Below are 7555 nucleotides of genomic sequence, written 5' to 3'. Positions count from 1 at the left end.
ACTCAAACACCTATTGATTAAGTAAGTATTTATTTGAACTATATAAGGATCAAACTGAAAGAGTTACATACCACACCTGATGGGGACCTGTTACCTTAGCCAGGTAACTTACATTACTACTAAGTACATTACTACTACTGGTAAATGTATTTGTTAGGTTACCTTGGCTGTTACCTTAGTTGTTACTAAAACAAAGGGACTGATATCTTTTTTTTTGACCAATCACTGTGATTTTGGAAAATTTGTGTTTGTTGGAAACCAATCAAGGTGAAGGGCTACATTGATAGATGGATATTTTATGCATGCTTTTGTTGGCAAATGCGATTCTTTTGTTTGAGCTGTATAAAAACCCTGAAAATGATAACTAACAACGAAGCATGGAGGAGCTATGGAGGAGCTACCCCACGTGTTTTCCCAGCTCTGCATAATAAAAGTGTCTGGCTTATCTGCATTCCTGTGTAGATAAGTTTTTCTGAGATTGCAGATCCATCAACAAAAAAAACTGGATGCAAATATTGATCTTTACTATATAAATTGATATTAGCCAGACTAGCATTTACTTATGACATCAGGAAGAATGGTATCCTTCTTTAAAGGAAGGATAATGTAATGCTGTGGTTTTATCTTACTTTAATTATAATGAAGAGTCTGTCAAACCACAAAGATGTTAACTAGTTAAACTTTACTTTGATCCTTTAAGATCGTTCTGTCTCATTAAGAAGTTACATCTACAGTTTCTACTTCCTTTTCAGATGATATATCTTTGTTTTTCCCACATTTTAATTAAATAAAAATTTTGCTAGATTGGAAATTCTTTCCGAAAGTATATTGAGTGTCCTTCTCTGGAGACATTCAAAACCCACTTGGATGAGTTTCTGTGCAACCTACTCTAGGAGGTCCTGCTCTGGCAGAGGGGTTGGACTAGATGATAGTTTAAAGTCCCTCCCAACCCTTAAGATTCTGTGATTCTGTGATTTTTAAATCTGCTATTTCAGACGATATAAATAAATGACAATGGAAGCCCTTCTATTCAATGTACAAAGTTACATTTTAGATGGTATAAGTCACTCTCCAAAGATTACAACTCTCTTCCATTGACCATCAGAGGGAATCCCTTAGCTTAAGAGAAGGGAAGAGGTGACAAAAATCTCAGGTTCCCAATAAAATAAAATGTGGACTTTCAGATTTACTGATAGACATTCTTTGGACACAGGGCACTTCTGTAGCCATGAACAAAAAAAAACCAATAAATCAAGTGATGCATATTTTCACCACTCTCTGGGAAGTATTTTGCAGATACAATATACACAACCTCCCAACTATATTTACAGGATTTTTAACTGAGCATAAACGGAAGGAGTAAAGGAGATTAAAAATATCTCTGATATGCCTACACCTTGGAAGTCACTTCTAAGCATGTATCTGAAAACTAAAAGAATATATATTCATGTTCATGAAAACCAAAACCTTTCTCTTACTACTGCTAACAGAATCTCAACATGAAGACAGACAAGAGTTCTGTTCTGTCCATGAAGAGAGACAGAGCATTTGAACAGAATGTGCATTTTCATCAAGTTAAATCTAACTGAAGTATTTTTCAGAGCCTTAAGAGCAAGGCCATTTTAAATCTCTACCATGTGGAAATTACACTGAAATATAACATTGTGCCCATAATAAGAGTGAACATTAATATACACACAAAAGTTGAAGCAGATCTTTTCAGTATTCCAGATTAGCCACTGAGTTTTTTTATTATAGGTATTGCATATATAACTATTGCTGAGAGGGCAGGTCAACATTATGGAGCAAAAAGAATTCCTCAAAAAGAGGTAGAATACTGAATAAGCTAAGAAGTCAGAGAAGAAAAATTGTTAAAAATGAGAATATTTTGAAAATCACAGCTATACATTTTTCTTATTCTTCTACTGGTCTTTTTAGTGAAAAGATACAGCATATGAAACTAAAGAGTCAATGAAATATGTTAGCACTAAGTCGCATTTAAGATCAATTAATGCTGTCAATGTGTACAGCAGTGTGCTATTACATTTCAGTATTCAGAAAATAATGAAATCTCTCTCAGTCTTTGGTCTCCAGGCTCACATAACATTCAAGAAGTTCACCAGCAATCTGCTAAAGTGCACTCTTGTTATAGCTTATTATTGTATGTCTCAGTGCGGCTTCCACATGTTCCAGTTTTTAAAACTGTCTGACATTTTTCATTAATTTTGTTGTGGCTAAATATATGCAGGAATGGTTACTTATTTAGTTATTTTTAAATGATTATTCCAAAAGTACCACTTCATAACCACTACAGGGAGGATTGGGTGGGCTTACAAAATTACATTTCAAAAAACAATGCAATGTTTGAGTTAGAGAAGTGTGGAAGAACATCTGAAAGCAGTAACCATACTTTTTCTCCTTTTTTTTTTCTGTTTTTTCATTTGTATTACTGTAATTTGAAAAAGAACCAAATTACTTTCTCAAATATTATGAAAACAAATACGCTGCTGGATTGAATACCTAAGTGTCAGACTGGGAAAACATTTTTATGACCACATTAAAATTCTGTGAAAGATATCAAATGTCTTACTACTGAGTGGGGAATAACTCAGGTTTTAAAGCAGTTGTGTTCTGCTTTGCATTGTTGCACCCATGACTAGAGCTTCAGCGCTCTTTGAGTGAGCAAAAGAGCACATAGATTAGGATCTCATTATAGCTTGTGGAACTCTTGAGCAAATTCAATGGTCCATTCTTTAAGTGATGAACAAAACTGCCTTAAAACATTATAGGAATATATAAAATAATCATAGAACAGAAAAAAAATCTTTGAATTTTTCACTGGAACAGGCTGTCCAGATGGCTTGTGGAGTCTCCTCCTCTGGGGACATTCAAAACCAACCTGGACAGGTTCCTGTGTGACCTACTCTAGGTGGTCCTGCTCTGCTAGTCAGGTTGGACTACGTAATCTCCCAAGAACCCTTCCAACACTTAAGATTCTGTGATTTTTTTTTTTAGATTCCTATCAAGTTTTAAGGCAGTTTTGTTCATGTCTTAGAGACTGGAACATTCAATTTCCTTGTTTTTCTCTTATTTTTCTTTCCATTTTATTTTTTTTCAGCCATGTGGGTTATTCCTGTTCAAAATTCTCTTTCTATTAGAAATTAAACAGAACTGGTTGACATTTAACCCCTATAAAAATCTCTGTATCTATTTCTCACTTTACTTATTCTCTTACAGCCACTTCAGATGGTTTAATTATATATAATTCTTATTCTGATTTTTCAACACTTCTTTACTTACATCCAAAGATCTCATTTCCTCCCTTTCGATTTTACTTTTTAAAGAATCATAGAATGGTAGGGGTTGGAAGGGACCTTTAGTGATCATCTAGTCCAACTGCACTGCAGAAGCAGATTCAGCTAGGTCAGGTCACATAAGAACATGTCCAGGCAGGTCTTGAAGATGTCTAAGGAAGGAGACTACTAAGGCAGTCTGTGTCACTGCTCCGTCACTCTCACAGTGAAACAGATTTTTCTCATGTTTAAATGTAACTTTTTGTGTTCCAGCTTCATCTCATTATCCCTTGTCCTGTTGCTAGATACTATAGAAAAAAAGGACCCCTCAACCTCCTGACACCCACCATTTAGATATTTATAAATGTTAATAAGATCTCCCCTCAATCTCCTCTTCTACAGACTAAACCCCAGCTCCCGCAGCCTTTCCTCATATGAAAGATGTTCCAGTCCCCTGATCATCTTGGTGGCCCTGCGCTGGACTCTCTCCAGCACTTCCCTGTCCCCCTTGAGCTGGGGGAGCCCAGAACTGGACACAGGACTCCAGATGAGGCCTCAAAAGGACAGAGGAGAGGGGGAGAAGAACCTCCCTCAACCTGCTGGCCACACTCTTCTTGATGCATCCTAGAATGCCATTGGCCTTCTTGGCCACAATGGTACATTGCTGGCTCATATTTAGCTTATTATCAATCAGGACTCCCAGGTCTCTGTCTGCGGAGCTGCTCTCCAGCAATTTGACCTCCAGCCTGTACTGGTGCATGGGGCTGCTCCTTCCCAGGTACAGGACTCTGCACTTGTCCTTGCTGAACCTCATGAAGTTCCTCTCTGCCCAACTCTCAAGCCGGTCCAGATCCCACTGAATGGCAGCACAGCCTTCTGGGGAATCAGCCAGTCCTCCCAGTTTGGTGTCATCAGCCAACTTGCTGAGGGTACACTCTGTCCCCTCATCCAGGTTGTTGATAAAGATGTTGAACAAGACTGGCCCCAGCACCCATTCCTGTGGAATTTCACTGGCCACAGGCCTCCAACTCGACTCATGCCATTGATCACCATCCTCTGGGCCCTGTCATTCAGCCAGTTCTCCATCCACCTCACTGTCCACTCATCCAAGCCACACTGCCTCAGCTTTCTGATGAGGATGTTGTGGGAGACAGTGTCAAAAGCCTTGCTGAAATCAAGGTAGATGACATCTGCTGCTCTCCTCTCACCTAGCCAGCTGGTTATGCACTCATAGAAGTCTATCAGGTTGGTCAAACAGGACTTCCCCTGGTGAATCCATGTTGACTCCCCCTGATAACCATCTTTTCCTTCATATGTTCAGTGTCAACATTCAGGATGAGCTGTTTCATCACCTTTCCAGGTATGGAGGTGATGCTGACTTGCCTGTAGGCTCCTAGGTCGTCCTTCCTGCCCTTTTTGAAGACTGGAGTGACATTGGCCTTTCTCCAGTCCTCAGGCACCTAGCCTGTCTTCCATGATTGTTCATGGAAATGATGGAGAGAGGCTTGGCAATCACATCAGCCAGCTCTCTCAGCACTCTAGGATGCATCGCATCAGATCTCATTGACTTATGAGCCTTAAGCTTGGCCAACAAGTCTTTAACCTCTTTCTCCTCCTCCCAGGGCAAGTCCTCTGCTGTCCAGGCCATCCTACAATCCTTGTTGGACTGAGCTTCCCGAGGGCCGGCCTTGGCCATAAAGACCAAAGCAAAGAAGCTGTTCAATACTTCGGCCTTCAGACACACAGGTATCCCTGGAGAGATGCCAGAGGATCCTCCCCAGTTTGACTCTCCCTCAGGTGATCAGCCTTCTGCAGCTCAGCACAGTGTGCGTATTAAGGGCACTTATCCTGGCACTCCCTGTACTGACCTGTTTCCCTGATAAAGAGGATAGCTTGTTCTATGTTGCTTCTTCCCCCACCCCCATGTCCTTTAGTTTAAAGTCCTCTTGAGCAAGTTGGCTAGCCTATTCCCAAATATTCCACTGCCCTTATGGGAGAGATTAATTCCATCCTGTCTTATCAAGTTATAGTCGCCAAAGAAAGATCCGTTGTCACAAAGTCCGAAACCTTCCCGCCAGCACCAGCCTTTCAGCTAGGAGTTCACTGGACTTATTTTTTCACTGTTGACTTCCCCTTTATCTCTGGTTAACAGGATGGAGGAGAAAAAAATCTGAGCCCCTCTATCTTTCACTTGTTCTCCCAAGGTTTTGAAATCCCTTTTGATTTTGAAGATGTCATGCCTCATGACATCATTCATATCTACATGGTACACAAGTAAGGGATAGTAGCCCACGTCCCTCATGATCTGTGGCATTCTCTGAGCCACATCACAGACCTTGTCTCCTGGCAGACAGTACACCTCTTGTGACTTCTTATCTCATGGTCTCATCTCTTAGGCCTTCCTGAAACCAAATCAAATTTGGACTTCTTACTTCCTCACCCATCCTGCTTGATAAAGTTTCTTGCAAAATGGTCAGATGAAAATACCTCACAGCCCACCCAGTGAAGCTGCAGCATTATCAGTTGAGAACAACGCTGAGCTACCATGGATCAAGACCACAAGAGATCATAGCAATTGTTTACTATTTCAGAAATGCATGCGACAAAAGATAACCCATAACTAGGCTACTCCTTGCCTTTAAAATGGGAGTCCTTTTTGTTTCTGCTTCTCCTGGTCTGGTTTTCATGTTTTCTCTGTGTAGAAGCGACAGCTGATCTGTTGTAGTAGTGCAGGCAATATTCACTTGAAGACATAGAGAGTCTAAGTAATGCACATGCAGAGACGTACAGGGGCAACATAGTACAACCACCAGAATTGACTCGAAGCCACCCTTCCTTTGCTAGCTACCTCCTTATATGCTGCTTCTGCCCATGAGATCACCCAGGGCCCAACTGATTAACTTGCAGCACCTGTTTCTGAAGTAGCATGCCAGCTGCATTAACTTATCCCTACCATCAAGCTGGCTGGTCCAAGCTACATCTGTGCCTACAATTCCCCCCTTTTTCTTTTTTGAACCAGCCAGCCTTTAGCAACACATTTCAAAATTAAAGGTACATGAAGAAAACAAAATATTTTTACCCATGGCCATGGGTCTACAACAAAAGGTCAATAACAGCTACATCACTGAACAATACAATACAGAAATCCACAAACTCTAAATAAACATAATCTGATATATGTTGCTAGGAGGGACGCACACTGGCAGGAAGGGATGAGTTCTTGGTAACTCCACTCATATTTCTTTTTCCTGATGTAGTTCTGGACTTCTCTTCAGATCCTTTAGCATGCTGATCTGTGAGCATTATCTGTAAGATGGAAGTATGTCTTCATCCATAGAAAACACACCATTTTTGTTTTCAAGCTCCCAGTGGTCATCTTAAGTTCTTCAATTTTAATGCAATACAGATAGCTGGAGGAATTTATAGTAGCGTACGTAGTGCCACAGTTGCGAGGGTTTACATTTTAATAGAGTGATGGATTGAGGGTGGATCACTTGGTTCTTTCCTCAAGATTCGTTTGTTTTTTTTTTTTCATTGGTCTTACAGTTAAGTCCTTTCAGTTGATGTGGCTTGATCCATTTTGCCGGAATCCATCGGGGACCTTGATCTGTAACAACACAAGCATAGCCTCTCCCCCACGTTAACAGATCTGCAGGTCCTTGTCACTCTCCAGTAGTGGGATTCTTATACCAAACTTTAGGTTTGTCAGTAAAATCCAAATCCCGACTCATTTGGGCAAAGTGTGTTAATGCCAGTGGTTCATTCCGGTTTGCCACAATTCTGAGATGATTCATTGTATAAAGGGCTTTCATCAGTCTATCTTGAGGGCTCACCCCCTCTTTCCCTGTTTTTTGTTTTTCTAGCAAGCGTTTTAAGGTTTGATGTGTAAGTTCAATAATGGCTTGACCGGTCGAATTTCCTGGGATTCCAGTAGTATGTTTAACACCCCATAAGTTTAGAAACTTACGTGTTTTACTGGCTGTGTATCCCGAGCCATTATCAGTTTTTATCTCTCTTGGAACACCAAGGACTGCAAAACAACTCCTCCAATGTCTTATGACGTCTCGAGAACTGTCACAGGTTAAGGCTGTGGCCCAAACCATGGCTGAATAATTATCAATAGTAACATGTATACGTTTAAATCGTCCAAAAGGAGTATAGACAGTGATATCTGATTGCCATATACCTAATGGTGCCAGACCCCTGGGATTGACTCCTACTCCTAGGTCGATTTGATTCTGGCACGCAGGGCACGTGGAAAC

The sequence above is a fragment of the Colius striatus genome, chromosome Z (genome assembly GCF_028858725.1).
Source record: "Colius striatus isolate bColStr4 chromosome Z, bColStr4.1.hap1, whole genome shotgun sequence".
NCBI classification, from domain to species: domain Eukaryota; kingdom Metazoa; phylum Chordata; class Aves; order Coliiformes; family Coliidae; genus Colius; species Colius striatus.
This window is presented reverse-complemented; position numbering follows the sequence as displayed.